Source organism: Tamandua tetradactyla, chromosome 14, assembly GCF_023851605.1.
Source record: "Tamandua tetradactyla isolate mTamTet1 chromosome 14, mTamTet1.pri, whole genome shotgun sequence".
Classification (NCBI taxonomy): Eukaryota; Metazoa; Chordata; class Mammalia; order Pilosa; family Myrmecophagidae; genus Tamandua; species Tamandua tetradactyla.
This window is the reverse complement of record NC_135340.1, coordinates 80590058-80609171: the sequence shown is the minus strand read 5'-3', so window position 1 is coordinate 80609171 and position 19114 is coordinate 80590058. Positions and strand designations below refer to the sequence as shown.

General features: G+C 40.8%; 1 protein-coding gene and 1 pseudogene across 3 annotated transcripts in view; one reads left to right on the top strand and one right to left on the bottom strand.

Moving 5' to 3' along the window:
* CIAO2A (cytosolic iron-sulfur assembly component 2A) overlaps window positions 1–19114 on the top strand; it is a 104561-nt gene that overhangs the window by 24299 nt on the left and 61148 nt on the right. The gene's annotated exons all lie outside the window — the stretch shown is intronic.
* LOC143656543 (keratin, type I cytoskeletal 18 pseudogene) lies at window positions 7944–12255 on the bottom strand (annotated as a pseudogene).

Genomic DNA, 19114 nt, shown 5'->3' with positions numbered 1-19114 from the left:
TTATTACTGTTTGGATAATATTTTCCTCTACCATTTTGCCTTTTGTATTATATATATCATATCTGACTTTCCTTCTTTCTACACTTTTCTCCATGTCTCTCTCTTCTGTCTTTTTGTATCTGACTCTAGTGCTTCCTTTAGTATTTCTTGCAGAGCTGGTCTCTTGGTCACAAATTCTCTTAGTGACTTTTTGTCTGAGAATGTTTTAATTTCTCCCTCATTTTTGAAGGACAATTTTGCTGGATATAGGAGTCTTGGCTGGCAGTTTTTCTCTTTTAGTAACTTAAATATATCATCCCACTGTCTTCTAGCTTCCATGGTTTCTGCTGAGAAATCTACACATAGTCTTATTGGGTTTCCCTTGTATGTGACGGATTGTTTTTCTCTCGCTGCCTTCAAGATCCTCTCTTTCTCTTTGACCTCTGACATTCTAACTAGTAAGTGTCTTGGGGAACACCTATTTGTGTCTAATCTCTTTGGGGTGCGCTGCACTTCTTGGATCTGTAATTTTAGGTCTTTCATAAGAGTTGGGAAATTTTCAGTGATAATTTCTTCCATTAGTTTTTCTCCTCCTTTTCCCTTCTCTTCTCCTTCTGGGATACCCACTACACGTATATTTGTACGGTTCACATTGTCCTTGAGTTCCCTGATACCTTGTTCAAATTTTTCCATTCTTTTCCGGATAGTTTCTGTTGCTTTTTGGAATTCAGATGTTTCATCCTCCAAATCACTAATTCTATCTTCTGTTTCTTTAAATCTGTCATTGTAGGTATCCATTGTTTTTTCCATCTTTTCTACTTTGTCCTTCACTTCCATAAGTTCTGTGATTTGTTTTTTCAGTTTTTCTATTTCTTCTTTATGTTCAGCCCATGTCTTCTTCATGTCCTCCCTCAATTTATCGATTTCGTTTTTGAAGAGGTTTTCCATTTCTGTTCGTATATTCAGCATTAGTTGTTTCAGCTCCTATATCTCATTTGAACTATTGGTTTCTTCGTTTGACTGGGCCATATGTTCAATTTTCTGAGCGTGACCCGTTATCTTCTGCTGGCGTCTGGGCATTTAGTCAGATTTCCCCAGGTGTTCGACCCCACAGGTTGAAAGATTTTTCTGTGCAATCTCTGGGTTCTGTTCTTCCTATCCTGCCAAGTAGGTGGTGCTCGTGGCACACGCCTGTCTGTGGGTTCCACCAGCGAAAGTTGCTGTGGGTCCCTCAACTCTGGAAAACTCTCGCCGTAGGGGAGGTTCGACAACCGAAGCGTCTTGGAAGAATGCCAGCCGACCCGGGGTTCCAAACGCGGGGAGGGTCGCCGGCCGTCGCAGCACAGGAGAGCGTCCGGCCAAATTAGCCAGTCGGCCCGGGGCACCAAGCGTGGCGGGAGGGCGCCAGCTGTCGCAGCCCGGGAGAGTGCACTGTTCCCAGCCGACGGGGGAGTCACGTGTTTGGAAGGGATTCCCCGGTCACTGTTCTCCGCAGTCTGGGGATTTCCGACCCATCTATCTCAGTTGTTCCGGGGGGCCTCGTGTGGTGGGGGCACCAGCCGCCGCGGCCTAAGGGGACCGCCTGTCCAATTCTACCAGCTGGCCCGGGAAGGTGGAAGGGAGGGACTCCGGTAGCTTGCCGTCCCACCCAGGAAAGCCCGTGCCCCTTGGTGATCTCACCGGAGCTGGTTCTCCCAGATAGTCAGCCGTTCCAGGATGGGGTACACTGTCCCTTTGATCTCCCTCGTGGCTCCGGGAGCTGCTCTGTATTATCTCCACTCCCCCAGTAGCTGTTCTGGAGGAGGAAAGGTGAGGGCGGCAAGGCTGTCGAGGCTGGTGGCGGAGGAGCACGGTGAAGGCGGGGGAAGAGGGCACCGTGGTGGTTGGAGAGCAGCCGGAGCAGGAGGGGGAGGAGGAAGAGAGGAGAGAAGGAGGGCAGGCGGCTCGGCTGCTGCGGGGCATGGGCGCTGCGCGGCGGGCGGAGAAAGAGAGGGGAGAAGGAGGGCGGGCGGCTCGGCTGCTGCGGGGCGTGGGCGCCGCGTGGCGGGCCGGCGGAGAAAGAGAGGGGAGAAGGAGGGCGGGCGGCTCGGCTGCTGCGGGGCGTGGGCCTCTTTGATCCATTTTGAGTTAATTTTTTAATTGGGTGTGAAATAGAGGTCCTCTTTCATTCCTTTGGCTATGGATATCCAGTTCTCCCAATACCATTTATTGAAGTGACCAGTCTGTCGAATTTGAGTGGGCTTGGGGACCTTTTTGAAAATAATTGAGTGTAGATCTGGTGGTCTACTTCTGAATTCTCAGTTTGATTCTGTTGATCAATATGTCTATCTTGGTGCTGATACCATGCTGTTTTGATCACTGTAGCTTTATAATAAGCTTAAAAATCAGAAAATCAGGAAGTGTAAGTCCTACTACTTCATTCTTCTTTTTTATGATGTTTTTGTGTATTTAGGGCACTTTGCCCTTCCAAATAATAGCTTTTTCAAGTCTTCAAAGTAAGTGGTTCGAATTTGGATTGGTGTTATGTTGAATCTGTAGATCAATTTGGGTAGAATTGACATCTTAATGACATTTAATCTTCCTGTCCATGAGCACAGAATGCCTTTCCATCTGTTTAGATCTTCTTTGATTTCTTTTAGCATTGTTTTATAGTTTTTTTGAGTATAGAGCCTTTACATCCCTGCTTAAGTTTATTCCTAGATACTTGATTCTTTTAGTTGCTATTGTGACTGGATTATTTTTAATTGCCTCCGCAGGTCATTACTTGTGTATAGAAACATTAGCAATTTTTGCACCTTTACCTTATATCCTGCCACTTTGCTGAACTTCTTTATTAGTTCAAGTAGCTTTGTTGTAGATGTCACAGGATTTTCTAAATATAGAATCATGTTGTCTGCAAATAATGAAAGTTTTATTATTTCCTTTTCAGTTTGGATGCCTTTTATTCCTTTTTTAGCCTGATTGCTCTAGCTAGAACTTCTAGCACAATGCTGAATAATAGTTGTGACAGTGGGCATCCTTGTCTCATTCCTGATCTTAGGGGGAAGGCTTTCAGTCTCTCACTATTGAGTATGATGCTGGCTGTAGGTTTTTCATATATGCCCTTTATCATGTTGAGGAAGTTTCCTTCAATTCCTACCTTCTGAAAATGTTTTTATAAGAAAAGGATGCTGGATTTTGTTGAATGGTTTTTCAGTGTCAATAGAAATAATCATGTGCTTTTTCCCTTTCAATTTGTTAACATGAACTATTACACTGATTGATTTTCTGGTATCGAACCACCCTTGCCTGCCTGGAATAAGCATCACTTGATTGTGGTGTATAAGTCTTTTAATGTGCTAATGAATTTGATTTGCAGGTATCTTTTTTTTTTAATTTTTTATTAATTAAAAAAATTACAAGAAACACAAACATTCCCAACACATACACTCAGCAATTCACAATATCATCACATAATTGCATATTCATCATCATGATCATTTCCCAGAACATTAGCATCAATACAGAAAAAGAAATAAAAAGACAGCAGAAAAATATAACAAACAGAAAAAAAAAATTTTACAGGCCATACCCCTTACTGATCCCTTTCATTGATAACTAGCATTTCAAACTAAATCTATTTTAACATTTGTTCCCCCTATTATTTATTTTTATTCCATATGTTCCTCTCATCTGTTGACAAGGTAGATAAAAGGAGCATCAGACACAAGGTTTTCACAATCACACAGTCACACTGTGAAAGCTATATCATTATACAATCATCTTCAAGAAACATGGCTACAGGAACACAGCTCTACATTTTCAGGCAGTTCCCTCCAGCCTCTCCATTACATCTTGGATAATAAGGTGATATCTACTTAATGCATAAGAATAAACTCCAGGATAACCTCTTGACTCTGTTTGGAATGTCTCAGCCATTGACACTTTGTCTCATTTCACTCTTACCCCTTTTGGTCGAGAAGGTTTTCTCAATCTCTTGATGCTGGGTCTCAGTTCATTCTAGAATTTTTCTCAATCCCTTGATGCTGAATCTCAGCTCATTCTGGGAATTCTGTCCCATGTTGCCAGGAAGATCCACACCCCTGGGATCATGTCCCACGTAGACAGGGGGAGGGTGTTGAGTCTGCTTGCTGTGTTGGCTGGAGAGAGAGGCCACATCTGAGCAACAAAAGAGGTTCTCTTGGGGGTGACTCTTAGGCTTAATTTTAAGTAGGCTTGACCTATCCCCTGTGGGGTTAAGTTTCATATGAACAAATCCCAAGACTGGGGGCTCAGCTTATAGCTTTGGTTGTCCACACTGCTTGTGAGAATATCAAGAACTCAATTTGGGGAAGTTGAGTTTTCCCCCGTTCTCACCATTCCCCGAAGGGGACTTTGCAAATACTTTTCCACTCACTGATCAAATCACTCTGGGATTCATCAGGGCATCACCTGGACAAACCAACAAAATCTCATGTCCTATAGAAAGTTCCATGTACTTAAGGTGTTCAATCAACTATCTACATAAGTTATATTAGGAGATGCACTAGTCAAAGTATAGATTTGTACCAAACAAACATTTTTTGCTTTAGTCTCACACATTAGTTGAAATTTTAAAATATTAATTACCATCTATTTTCAGCACACTGCAGTAATGACATTCTTTTGTTCTTCCTCATGCAAAAACATTTTTAAATTTGTACATTTAGTCACTATCATTATACACTCTAGGCATTCCTAGATTACACCATCTCAATCTTTATCGTCTATCTTTCTTTCATTTCATTTATGCCCCAGCCCTCCTCCCTCTATCATTCTCATATGCAGTTTCATTCAGTGTTTTAACATAATTGTATAACAGTTAGGTAATATTGTGCTGTCCATTTCTGAGTTTTTATATTCAGTCCTGTTGCACAATCTGTATCCCTTCAGCTCCAGTTACCCAATATCTTACCCTGTTTCTATCTCCTGATGGTCTCTGTTACCAAGGAAATATTCCAAGTTTATTCACTAATGTCAGTTCATATCAGTGAGACCATACAGTATTTGTCCTTTTGTTTCTGGCTAATCACACTCAGCGTAATGTCCTTAAGGTCCATTCATGTTGTTACATACTTCATAACTTTATTCTGTCTTATAGCTGCATAATATTCCATCTTATGTAAATGTCACAGTTTGTTTAGCCAACTGTCTGTTGATGTACATTTTGGCTGTTTCCATCTCTTGGTAATTGTTAATAATGCTGCTATAAACATTGGTGTGTAAATGTCCATTTGTGTCCTTGGCCTCGTGTCCTTTGAGTAGAGACAGCATATAGATGGATCTTGTTTTTTAATCCATTCTGCCAGACTATGTCTTTTGATTGGAGAGTTTAATCCATTAACCTTCAGTGTTATTACTGCATGGGTAGTACTTTCTTCTACTATTTTGCCTTCTGGATTTTATATATCATATCTAATTTTCCTTCTTTTTACCTTTACTCATAGTCTTTCTTTCCACACTCTTCTCCACACCTCTCTCTTCTGTCTTCGTATCTGTCTCTAGTGTTCCCTTTAGTATTTCTTGCAGAGCTGGTCTCTTGGTCACAAATTCTCTCAGTGATTTTTTGTCTGAACATGTTTTAATTTCTCCCTCATTTTTGAAGGACAATTTTGCTGGATTTAGAATTCTTGGTTGGCAGTTTTTCTCTTTTAATAATTTAAATATATTATCCCACTGTCTTCTCGCCTCCATGGTTTCTGCTGAGAGATCTGTGCATAGTCTTATTGGGCTTCCCTTGTATATGATGGATTGCTTTTCTCTTGCTGCTTTCAAGATCCTCTCTTTCTCTTTGACCTCTGACATTCTGATTATTAAATGTCTTGGAGTATGTCTGTTTGGATCTATTCTGTTTGGGGTACGCTGCACTTCTTGGATCTGTAATTTTAAGTCTTTCATAAGAGTTGGGAAATTTTCAGTGATAATTTCTTCCATTAGTTTTTCTCCTCCTTTTCCCTTCTCTTCTCCTTCTGGGACACCCACAACACGTATATTCGTACGCTTCATATTGTCTTTCAATTCCCTGAGTCCCTGCTCATATTTTTCCTTTTTTTTTCCCCTATAGTTTCTGTTTCTTGTCGGATTTCAGATGTTCCATCCTCTGGTTTAGAAATCCTATGTTCTGTCTCTCGAAATCTACCATTTTAGGTTTCCATTGTTTTTTTTCATCTCTTCTACTGTGTCTCTCATTCCCATAAGTTCTGTGATTTGTTTTTTCAGACTTTCAGTTTCTTCTTTTTGTTCTTTCCTTGCCTTCTTTATATCCTCCCTCAATTCATTGATTTGGTTTTTGATGAGGTTTTCCATGTCTGTTCATACATTCTGAATTAATTGTTTCAGCTCCTGTATGTCATTTGAATTGTTGGTTTGTTCCTTTGACTCAGCCATATCTTCAATTTTCCTAGTGTGAGTTGTTATTTTTTGCTGGCGTCTAGGCATTTAATTACCTTAATTAGTTTATTCTGGAGATTGCTTTCACTTCTTTTATCTAGGGTTTTCTTGCTGGATGAATTTGTTGTCTATCTGTTCTTTGACATTCCATTCAGCTTTATCTGGACCTTTAGTTTAAGTTTTGTTTAACAGAGGAGAATTTTTCAGTTCTTGTTTTCTAGTTTCTTGCCCTGCTTGTGTGGTGCCTTCCCCCTCCCCCCCCCACACACACACTTAGGAGGGTCTACTTGGATATTATATACCCCAGCCAGATTTTCCCAGACCAAACTGGCCTCCTAGCAGAAGGAAAGAGTCACCTGCGTCGGTTTTCCCTGAGGGTGAGACCCAGCAAGTTGAAACACTTTCCTGTGAAGTCTCTGGACTCTGTTTTTCTTATCTTGCCCTGTGTATGGCGCTTGTCTGACTGCAGGTCCCACCAGCATAAGATGATGTGGTACCTTTAACTTTGGCAGACTCTCCCCGCTGGGGGCATGGTGGAGACAGAGGAGAGGTTGTAGGCTGGTTTTAATGGCTTCAAATTACCAAGCCCTGTGGTCTGAATTCCTTGAGGGAGGGATTCCACCTGAGTTGGGCTTCACCCCTCCCCAGGGGAAGGCACAGGCTCCAGACAAGCCCCCAAAAGAGCTCACTTCTGCCTATGCCTGGGGCAGTTGCAGCCTGAAAAGTCCTACTGCTGTATCCAGAGGCAGTCAAGCCTTTCTAGATACACAGCCACGAAAACCTCTGTTTCCTTCTTTCCCCCCCCCCCCCTTTTTCTGTCAGTCCTGCCCTCTTGGCACCAGGGCAAAAATGAGCAACCTCCGCTTTGATCAGGTTTACCTAAGCTGGGGGCCTATTTTTAGTAGTCAGAATTTGTTAATTAGTTCCACAATTTGTGTTTGATTGTGCCCAGTCCCTGCTGCTGGTAAAGTCCTTTCCTTTCCCCTTTGGGAAGCGGCCTGTTGGGGAGAGGCGCTGGCCGCCGCAGGTTTGGGAACTCATGGTTCTGGGGGGTGCTCGCAGCCGGTCCAGCTGGTCCAGACTGGGGTATGCTGCGTGTCTGGTCACTGACGTGGCCCCAGGAGCTGTTCTGTACTGTTTCTGATTATTTAGTAATTGTTCTGGAGGACGAACGAAAACGCGCACGTTGTTAAGCTGCCATCTTGACCCGGAAGTCAAGAATAATAATGATTTGCAGGTATCTTGTTGAGAAGTTTTGCTTCTCTGCTCATTAGGGAGATTTGGCCTGCAGTTTTCCCTTCTTGTATTATCTTTATCTGGTTTTGGTATTAAAGTGATGTTAGCTTTATAAAATGAGTTAGGTAGTGTCACCTTTTCCTCAATTTTTTGAAAGAGTTTGAGCAGGAATCGTATTAATTCTTCTTGGAATTTTTGGTAGAATTCCCTGGTAAAACTATCTGATCCTGGACTTTTCTTTGTAGGGAAGTTTTTTTTTCTTTGAAGGTGCAGTTTTTTTTGGCCACCCATTTGCCAAAGAGCACCCTGCATCTGCTGCCTCAATGCCTCAGAACTTTGGTGTCATTGGTCTCAGATACCATTTTACTGTCCATGATCCTGCACAAGTGGTGGACTGCACAAGTGGTGGACTTGTGGATAGTTTGCATGGAATTTGTGCTGTTCAGGGCATCACTGAGACTGAAGTCATTCCCATCTTCTAGCAGGTGGCAGTAGGTGGTGATCTGAGCCTCCAGCTTGACCTTGATGTTAGTAAGACCTCATACTCCTGGGCATGGTGCTGTCCCTCTGCCCAGGTCTGTGCCAGCTCTGATTCCAGGTACAGCAGGACCCTGTTGAGTTGTTCCATCTGCAGGGTGTAGTGGGCTTCCACCTCCCGCAGGCTGTTCTCCAAGCTGGCCTTCAGATTTCTCATGGAATTCAGGTCGTTGCCAAGGACTGGACAGTACATCTCAGGTCCATGAGTGTCATCTCAGCATCTCCTATCCAGTAGGCTGAGAGGTGACCACTGTGGTGCTCTCTTCAGTCTGCTGCGACCAGCACTTATACAGTTCTTCTTGTTTCTTCTGAGCCAGTTCATCATGTTGGGCCCAGGTATTTGCAATGGTCTTGCTGAGGTCCTGAGATTTGGGTGCATCCACCTCCATGGTCAGCCCAGAGCTAGCAATCTGGGCTTGTAGGGCCTTTAATTCCTTCTCATGGTTCTTCTTCATGAAGAGCAGCTCTGCCTTGAGAGCCTCGGTCTCCGTCTCCAGCTACAGCTGAATGATGTTGGTGTCATCAGTGACCCCGCAGAGCCCATGGATGTTGTTCTCCACAGACTGGTGCTTGGCCAGCTCAGTCTCGTACTTGACTCTGAAGTCATCAGTAGCCAGTCTGGCATTGTCAATCTGCAGAAGAATGCGGGCATTGTCCACAGAATTTTCAAAGATCTGAGCCCTTAGTTCCTCGATGGTCTTCAGGTAGTGGCCCCAGTTCCTGACCTGGTGTCCCTTCTCCAGGTGTTCCCAAATTTTGCCCTTCAGTCTCCGATTCTCAGTTTCTAGGCTCCTCACCCTGTCCAGGTAGGAGGCCAGGTAGTCATTCAGGGCCTACATGGTCTGTTTCTCATCTTGGATACCTTCCATTACTGCCAGACTCCCAGCCATCCGCTGACCAGGTCCCTGGCCCCCCAGCTGCCCTGGGAGCTACAGGAGTGGGACATGGAGATCTGGGAGCCCAAACTGCCGATACCTGCATAGATGCTATCCATACTGTTAGTTGGCTGGGCCTGGTGGCTGGGCAACTGCATGGAGCCCAGGGCTGAATAGTTGGTGGAGAAAGTGGTGGAGTGGGTAGTGAAGCTTGTGTTGTCTGGGGAGGAAGGCAAGAGGCTGGTACTCAGGATATGGCCGCACACATGTAGGGAGGTTTTTGATGACTGATTGAATCTCTTTACTTGTGATTGGTTTGTTGAGGCCTTCTATTTCTTCTCAAGTCAATATAGGTGGTTCATGTTTTTAATAAATTATCCATTTCCTCTAAGTCATCTAGTTTGTTGGCATATCCTCTTAAGATTCTTTTTTTATATATTTCTTCAGGGCCCATGGTAATGACCAACCTCTCATTTCTGATGTTATTTGCATCCTCTCTTTTTTTCTTTGTTAGCTTAGCTAAGTGTACATTGATTTTATTTTCTCAAAGAACCAACTTTTGGTTTTATTGATTTTCTCTATTACTTTTTTGTTCTCCAATTCATTTATTTCTGCTTTAATCTTTGTTTCTCTTCTTCTGTTTGCTTTGGGGATAGTTTGCTGGTCTTTATGTAGTTCCTCCAGGTGAGCAGTTAAGTCCTCAATTTTTACTCTTCTTTTTAAATGCAGGCCTTTAGGGCAATAAATTTTCCTCTCAGTACTACTTTTGCTGCCTATCATAAGTTTTGATATGTTTTATTCTGATTTTCATTCATCTCTAGATACTTAACAGTTTCTCTTGCAGTTTCTTCTTTGACCCACTGATTGTTTAAGAATGTGTTATGTAATTTCCATATATTAGTGAAAGTTTTGGTTCTTTGATGGTTATTGATTTCCAGCTTCCTTTCATTGTGGTCAGAGAAAGTGCTTTGAATAATTTCATTATTTTTAAATTTATTAAGACCTGTTTTGCAGCCCAGCGTATGATCTGTTCTCAAGAATGATTCATGAGCACTAGAGAAGAATGTATATTGTGGTGTTTGGGGGTGTAGTGATCTATATGTTTCTGTTAGTTCTAATTCATTTATCACATTGTTTAGGTTCCCTGTTTCCTTTTGATTTTCTGTCTGATTGTTCTATTTATAGATAAGAGTGGTGTACTGAAGTCTCCTACTATTATTGAAACATCTTTTGCTCCCTTCAGTTTTGCCAGTGTTTGCCACATGTACTTTGGAACTCCTTGATTGGGTGCATAAGCATTTATGATATTTCTTCTTGGTGAGTTGTCCCTAATATTAATATGTCATCCCCTTCATTGTCTCTTATGACATCTTTGCATTTAAAGTCAATATTTTGTCTGATATAAAGGCAGTTCTTGAATCTACCATTTTATCCTTTTTTTGTCAGATCTATATATTTTTTCCCTTTCTTTTTATCCTTAAGTTACCCTTACTAATACTCTTCAATTCTGTGTCCTCCTCCAGACCTGTCTCTCCTGTCTCTTTTTTTTACTCCAGCTGACAATTCACTTTAGTATTTTTTGAGGGAAGGTCTCTTAGCATTTGTTTGTCTGTGAAAATTTTAATCTCTTCCCTCACTTTTGAAGGTCCACTTTGCTGAATAAAGAATTCTGTTTTTTTAACTGAGAAATTCAGTCTTAATTAATTTTTTTGAATCAGTAATACAGTCACATAATCCTCAATTCAAAAGGAATCAAAGAATGTATAGTGAAAATTCCTTCCCACCCAAATCCCTCAGCCACCCTGGTATCTTCTTCAGAACCAACTAAATTTATCAGTTTCTTGTGTGTCCTTATACACATACATATACACAGTAGTATACCATTACCTACTTTTCTGCTTAATTATTGTTAGCTTAAAAATATGAAAATATATCTTGGAGATTATTCCATTTTCGTACCTAAAGAACTTCTTCATTCTTTTTGTTTGTTTGTTTAGAAAATACATATTTTTTATTATAAACAACAAACAAACATACAAACATTTTTGACATACAAACATTCTTGATACGGTTACCATCAGTGGCTTATAATATCATCACATAGTTGTGTATTCATTACCGTGATCATCTTTTTGAACATTTGCATCTATCCAGCAAAAGAAAGGAAAAAGAAAAAATTCATACGTGCCATACCCTTACCCCTCCCTCTCATTGACCACTAGTATTTATGGATAAAGAATTCTTGGCTGGCAGTTTTATCATACCATTGCCTTCTCTCCTCCATGGTACCGGTGAAGTAGTATGAACTTAATCCTATATGGCTTCCCTTATATGTGTTGAATCACTTTTTTCTTTGCTAGGACTTTCTGCTTCTCTTCAGCATCTAATAGTCTGATTGTTGTGTGTCTTGGAGTGGGTCTATTTGGATTTACTCTGTTTGGAGTCGGTTGAGCTTCTTTGATTTCCCTTTTAACATCTTTTATAAGGGCTGGAGAGTTTTCCCCAATTATCTCCTCAAATAATCTTCCTAGCCCTTTACTGTTTTCTTCTTCTGGGACCCCAGTGATTCTTTATATTTGTGCATTTTGTGCTGACCATCATTTCCCTGACGTCAAATTCAATTTTTCTATCTTTTTTGCCATTTGTTCTTTTGTGCGTTCAAATTCAGTTGTCCTGTCCTCTAGTTCAGCCTCTTCAACTCTACTGTTGTGGCTCTCTAATATATTTTAATTTGACCTACACTATCTTTCATTTCTGTAAGATCTGCTGTTTTTCTATTTATTTTTTCAAATTCTTCTTTTGGTCTTCTGGTGTCTTCTTTATATCCTTTATGTCTTAAGCAACCCCATTGAAGTTATTTAGGAGATTTGTATGAACATCTTTGATTTAGCTGTTTCAAATTCTGTGTTTCCTCTGGTGTTTTTATTTGGTCATTTAGCTTAGCCATATCTTCTTGAATCTTCCCTATGTGCTTAGTGATTTTTTGGCATTTGATTATCTTGATAAGATTCTTTTAAAAGCTGGTTTTCCTCACTCATCTAAGATTTTGTAGTTGTTTGGGTTTGCATTGCAGGTCTCCTTTTACATTTCGTTTGTCAGTAATTCACCACTAAATCAAGGCTGGAACCTCATGCAGGAGGTACAACTCTAATTGAAAATCTATTAAAAAAATTAGGGAGAGATGCATAGGTGATTCAGTGGTAGAATGCTCACCTGCCATGGAGGAGACCTGCGTTCGATTTCAGGCCCATGCACCCAAAAAACAAATAAAAAACTAAAGGTAAAATGCATTTAACCAGAGTGTACTTTCCCTGTCCTTTCAGAAAATGATGCTGTTGGACCACATTGTCCCCTCAGGCCCATCTCTTCCCAACTGTGTCAGCCAGCTGGGCAGAATGGAGACCAGATGCAAATCTGGTAAAGGCTACATGTCTCTGTATGCACTTAAAACTAGGTCTGGTGGTTCCCAGGCTCCCACTAGGAATGGCCTTGGTTTTGGGGCTGAGAATTTCAACAACCCCTACCCACAACCAGCTGAGGATTCCTGGTGCTGCAGTGAGGCCCATTCCCTCATCCCTGGGTCTTTTCCCATGTAAACTATGAGTGCTCTGGGCTTCTGTGGAGAAAGGATAGAGGTAGCAGGCCACCGAGAGTCTCTTTCACTAGCCAATTGTTTGATCAGCTCTACTCTGTGTGCCTCCTTCCTCTTGAGGGGAGGGCCCCCAGTCTCTGCTAAAACCAGTCACTCACAGTGGCCTGCCTCAGAGGTAAGAGGTAGGTACCATGCAGCGGCAGCAAGGTTTCTGTGTGTAGGTAAACCAAGTCTCTGGCTTCTGTGTTCCCCACAGGAGCTCTCAGCTGCAGAGCTGAGGGGAAGATCTCTCAAGTTGGCTGTGGAGATCAGAGTGTGGAAGTGCCCTGCTCTTTTGGCATTGGCTCAAGTCTATGTGCTGTAGCTTGCCCTAGATGCAGTCTCAACTGAGTAAACATATCCCATCCTCTCAATCATAGTTCCTCTGCTTTTTCATTCAGGTCTTCCCTGTATAATGTAGAAGTCACTCTCTGGTCACCCATACCCTTGAATCACTGTCCCAGTCATTTTTCTGTCCTTTCTCTAGTTGTTCCTTGGTGTAGAAGTGAACTCAGTCTATCCTTTTCCTCTGTCTTCCCGGAAGTCAAGTGACTAATTGGTATTCTTTTTTTTTTTTTTTTTGTATTCTTTACTTTTGGAATGGTCTTGAGAAAAGAAGAATGAACTACATGGGAACAGTGCAGTAAATGAAGGTTCTACAATCACTATTTAGGGAAAAAAAATACCTCTGAGAATCATGACAAGGGTCCTTCCTCAGCCTCAAGTGCAAACAGAAAGCTGTTTTTCCACTACATTTTAAATTTCATTTATAGTGTCTGTTATTTTCGTATCTGTTATTTTTCTCTGTATTCTTTCAAATTCTTCTTTGTGCTCTTCTAGTGTCTTAATATCCTTTATCTCTTTATACATATTTTCATTTCTTTGAATTGATTCAGGAGATTGGTTTGCACATCTTTGATGAGTTGTTCAAATTCTGTTTCCTCTGACTTTTTCATCTGTTCCTTCAACTGGGCCATTTCTTCCTAAGTTTTAGTATGCCTTATGATTTTTTTCTGATATCTGGTCATCTGATTATTTTTTTTGGTGGGTGGGGGTGGAGTGGTACATGGACCAGAAATCGAACTTGGGTCTCCCACATAGCAGGCGAGCATTCTACCACTGAATCACCCTTTCACCCTCATTTGATTATTTGTCTATTCTGAAGATTGATTCTCTCTGTCTTGTTTTGGCCTTAGTTGTTGCTTGGATTTGTAGTAGGGCACTGCTTTGACAATTGTGTGATCTGTATTTCTCAGCCCAAACAGGGCCAGGTTCCTGTGCAGGGGGTGTAGACCAGCCCCAGGAGGCTATGATAGGGTCTGGAGAAGCTCTGAAAAGCCCTGCAGTTCCTCTGCACTTTCTGGCCTCCCCAGCAGGTGGCACTCTCCAGTGACTTAATTGTCCTCAGAGGTTCTTTACCTCCTAGAGCCCCCACAGCATCTGACTGGGTGGGGTTGAAACTGTGGGGTTCCTGTGCCCTCACTTCACCAAACAGTCCAAGAAGGACTAACACTAATCTGTTTAAAAACTTGTATGTCTGATACCATAGATTTGTCTTTTCTTTTATGCATTTGTGTTGTACCACCTGTAAGAAATAAGAAGTGGAATTACAGGCCAAGAAATACAGTTCAGTAGTGCTGGCATTTATAATTAATTACTCATATGATTACTTTACCACAGGTCTATTGCTTTTTGACAGTTTGATCTATTGTCTAGTGTCCTTTCCTTTCAGTCTGAAAAACTCCCTTTAGCATGTCTAGTGGTAATGAACTATCTCAGCTTTGTTTATCTGGGACAGTGTTAATCTATCCTTAATTTTTTTCCACAGGTAAAGGGATTTATTCAGGCACCAGCATGGTGGCAGCCTGAAGTCAGACTTCAGGCTGTGAGGAGAGTAACTAGAGGACCTTTTATACTTGAGGGACTGAGCAGAGTGAAAAGTGGCACGAGATTTTTGCAGGCACGGGAAGCTTTGGCAGGCGCAGAAAAGTGCGAGAGGGATTGTTGGTGGGGTTTAAAAGTTACATGCCACTGTGGTCATGGCAGGGTTGTAACTGCGGAGGGTGGATATTGTACAAGGTGTGTGTGGGGGGGGGGTATTGTTGCTGCCCGAGGGTGGATGTTTGCACAAGGGGAGCTTATCACAAAATTACAGTTGCTGAAGGCAGGTGTAGGATCAATTACAGAACTGTTGAGTGGGAATATCTGTTAAGGGCTAGTCACATCATGGAGGGAGGGGTCTTGCCTAATATTCCAGCCTTTGGTTGTATGCAGAAAGGAAAAACAAAATGGGTTGCAAGGGACTATTGGATCAGGCCAAGGAGGGTGTGCCAGGAAAGGGGGCGAAGTTATTTGTTCTGGCTGCTTCCTATTATTAGGGGTTGATGTGGGGATTTTGGTGTTCTTCCTCCTGGGTGCTGAGATAAGGGGGATAATTTTTTGGAGTGAGAGGCTGATACTGAACCTACCCCATGTGTTGAGAAGACTGTTTTCCATGTGGCATTGAGTAATATTGTGGACTGTAAACCAAATAAAATGCACTAGAATTTGCATGATGTAGGGTCCTGTGGCTATTAAGAGAAAAAGAGTTATTAAAGACGAGAGGATTGGGATAAGGCAGGAGATACATCACGTTTTCTTCCTTTTAATTTTGGGGATGCTGAAAGGCAAAGTCTGTTTTCTGTATCTGCTTCTGGCTGGTGGGTGGTGGGGACAGTGTAGAGCTATCCTTTTATTTTGTTATAGGGCAGTGGCGGGTACTGATGCTCCTGCTGGAGGAGTAGCGTGTTGCTGATAGCCTGATTGTTTGGACAGTTCTGTGAATTAAGCCAGTTAAGTGTTTTACAATGCAAGACTTAAAAATGAGGAGGGATATCTCGGTGATGACTTTTCAGCTTCAAAGCTGAAAAGGGTTGTTGCCATTAAAGGGTAAAGGGATGATATGATGAAACTGGTTGTTCTTGAAAAGTCCGGTATCTCTGGGTTTTAGAGCTTTTTTGGCATTAGAACAGTCTGGAGGTTTTAAGTCTCTGAAAAACAAACTTAAGTAAATTTTATAGAGTACAGGATATTTTTCAGGGTTTCTAGAAACACTGGATTGGCGTTTGCTGTATTGTGGCAGTTTGCAGTATCTGGCTGAAACTTGCATAAGAGTAACTTCCAGAATGACCTCACAACTTGATTTGAAGTCTGTTTGCCACCCCCTTTTGGTTAGTTAATCCACAATACCCGGGCCAGGTTCATCCTTGGAGCTTATATCTTGTGATGCTAGGGCCAATTATGTCCCATGATGTCAGGGCCAGGCTTTTATTTCTGGAAATCATGTCCCATGTTGGTTAAGCTCAGAGTTTGGCTTAGAGAGAGACTCCATTTGAGCAACAGCAGAGATTTTCTGGAGATGACTTTTAGGCACTAATCATAAATAGGATCAGTTTACTATTATAGAAATAAGTTTCATGAGGGCACACCTCAAAATTGAGGTGTTGGCTTATTCAAATGGGAGCCCCTCTTGCTTAACAAAATGTCAGGAATTCCCCAGGTGGGAAAGTTTAATAGTTCTGTTTTTTCCATTCCCTCAAGGGACTTCTCAAACAGTGTTCCTTTTAACATTGATTTGTGTAGAATGTTAGGATGTTATGTCTTATTCCAGGTTCTAAATCAAATAAAGCTTAATTAAGTTGTCTAAATTAATTGACTAGACAGATTAAATTAGATAGTGTGCTACAGAAAACTTAAATTTTGGACAAAATAAACATTTTTATTTTTATCTCACACAAAAGTTAGAGCTTTAAAATACAGGGCACATGGGTGATTCAGTGGTGGAATGCTTACCTTTCATGTGGGAGACCTGGGTTCAATTCCCAGACCATTGCCCCCCCTCCCAGAAAAAAAGTTTTTAAAATATAGATACTATTATTCTTTACCCTGTATATTGATTTACCTTATCTCTCTCATTTTTTAAAGAAAGTCTTGCTAGATAGAAAATTCTTCGCCAGTTGTTTCCTTTCAGCACTTTAAATATTTTGTACCACTGCCTCTTGCCTCATAGTTTCTGATGAGTAATCAGCATTTAACCTTACTAGGATTCTCTTGTACATATCTCATTGTTTTTCTCTTACAGCTTTCTGAACTCTCTCCTTGTCCTTGGAATTAGACAGTTGTGTCTGGATGTTTTTTGAATTTATCCTGTTTGGGATCCATTATGCTTCTTGAGTATACATATTCATGTCTTGTTAAATTTGGGAAAATTTCTCCCATTATTTCTTTGAATATTCTTTTTTGCTGCTTTCTCTCTTTTACTTCTCCTTCTGGGACTCCCACAATGCCTATACTGGTATGCTTGATGGTATCCCACAGGTTGCTGGCTCTGTTCACTCTTCTTTTTTCTTCTTTCTACTCCTCAGACTGGATGATTTCAATTGTCTTATCTTCATGTTCACTGATTCTTCTACCAGCTCAAATCTTCTGTTGAAACCCTTTAGGAAATTTTTAATATCTGTTACTGTGGACTTCAGCTGTTTGGTTTCTCTTCATAATTTCCGTATCTCTATTGATATTCTCTTTGTGTTCATCTGTTACTTTTCTGGTTTCCCTTAGTTCTTAGTCTTTGTTTTCTTTTAGCTCTGTGAGCATGTTTAGCACCAGGTTTTTAAAGTTTTGGTCTGATATGCTTTAGGTCTGGTCCTACTCATTGATATTTCTAATACTTTAAGCTTCTCTTTCTCATGGTCTATTACTTTCTGTTTCTTTGTATGTTTTTAGTCTTTTATTGAAATCTGGACATTGGTATTTTAGTTTGTTATCACGGGAATTTAGACTCTGAGGCATTTGCTCCTTAATTATTGCTAATGCTGTGACCAGTTTCTTTGAATGTCAGGAGCTAACAAAAAAGAAAAAGGAGTAAAAAAAAAAAAAGAAAACACCTTTCTTAGTCTTTGAAGATTAGTCTGTGCCAGTATTCTCCTTTAGGGCTTATCCAAACAATGAGTTTGGAGAATAACTCCAGGCCAAAGCATAGGGATCTCCCTAATCATTTCTGTACATGCATCTTGTTTTGAGTATGCACATGTGGCCCTAGGATTTCCCCCATTTACACAGATATAAATGACCCCTATTATGTGGGAATCAGTTTCTCCATGCCCTCAAGTACCGAACTGTATATCTTATAGCCAGGAATTCCTTGCACCAGGCAGCACAACTTGACTGCTCTCCCACAGCATTCTATAGTAGAGCTCTCTGAGCTGCCTTCTCTATACAGAGCAAGTTCTGGGGCAGTGAATCCCTCAGTTTACCATCCGACATATTAGGTCAGTCATATATGCTCTCAGTATGAGCAAAAGGGTTACTCTGTTCCTTCTGGAAGCAGTACCTGGGACTTTGAGTGGGAGCTGGGATCACGGTCTGGCTCTGTGCCAAACCAGTGATGAATAGGGTGAGGGCCAACAAGGTCACCATGAGATCCTACCTCCTTTAAGTAGCCTTTTCTTGATTCAGCCATTGCCCTGTAATTGCAGACCTTAAGGTTTTTTCTAGAGCTTTCAGAAAGATTTTTCTGCCAGTTCTTGATGGTTATTCAAATCCACTGTGGGGTGTCAGAGCCCTGAAGTATCTCATTCTGCCACCTTGATCAGGTTGGGGCCTTCCAACTGAACTGTGATCATAGGACACAGGGGTTGTGTAAATAATAGAACAAACCTTTAGGTTAGAGAACATCAAGCCCATCCTCCGTGAACTCCCTCTGCTTCTCACCCCTCTACCTCAACTTTTCTCTTGATGATTTTCCTTCTCATCTATTTTCTTTTTTTTCTTAACTTTTCTTATAGTATACTATAATGTATATACAAAGCAAAGAAATAAAAAAGCAATAGTTTTTTTTAACTTTTTTTATTAATAAAAAAATTAACAAACAAAACATTAAGATATCATTCCATTCTACATATACAATCAGTAATTCTTAATATCATCACATAGTTGCATATTCATCATTTCTTAGAACATTTGCATCGATTTAGAAAAAGAAATAAAAAGACAACAGAAAAAGAAATAAAATGATAACAGAGAAAAAGAAAAGATTATACATACCATACCCCTTACCCCTCGCTTTCATTTACCACTAGCATTTCAAACTAACTTTATTTTAACATTTGTTCCCCCTATTATTTATTTATTTATTTAACTTTTTTTATTAATTAAAAAAAATTAACAAACAAAACATTTAGATATCATTCCATTCTACATATACAATCAGTAATTCCTAATATCATCACATAGTTGCTTATTCATCATTTCTTAGTACATTTGCATCGATTTAGAGAAAGAAATAAAAAGACAACAGAAAAAGAAATAAAATGATAATAGAGAAAAAAAAAGACTATACATACCATACCCCTTACCCCTTGCTTTCATTTACCACTATTTCAAACTGAATTTATTTTAACATTTGTTCCCC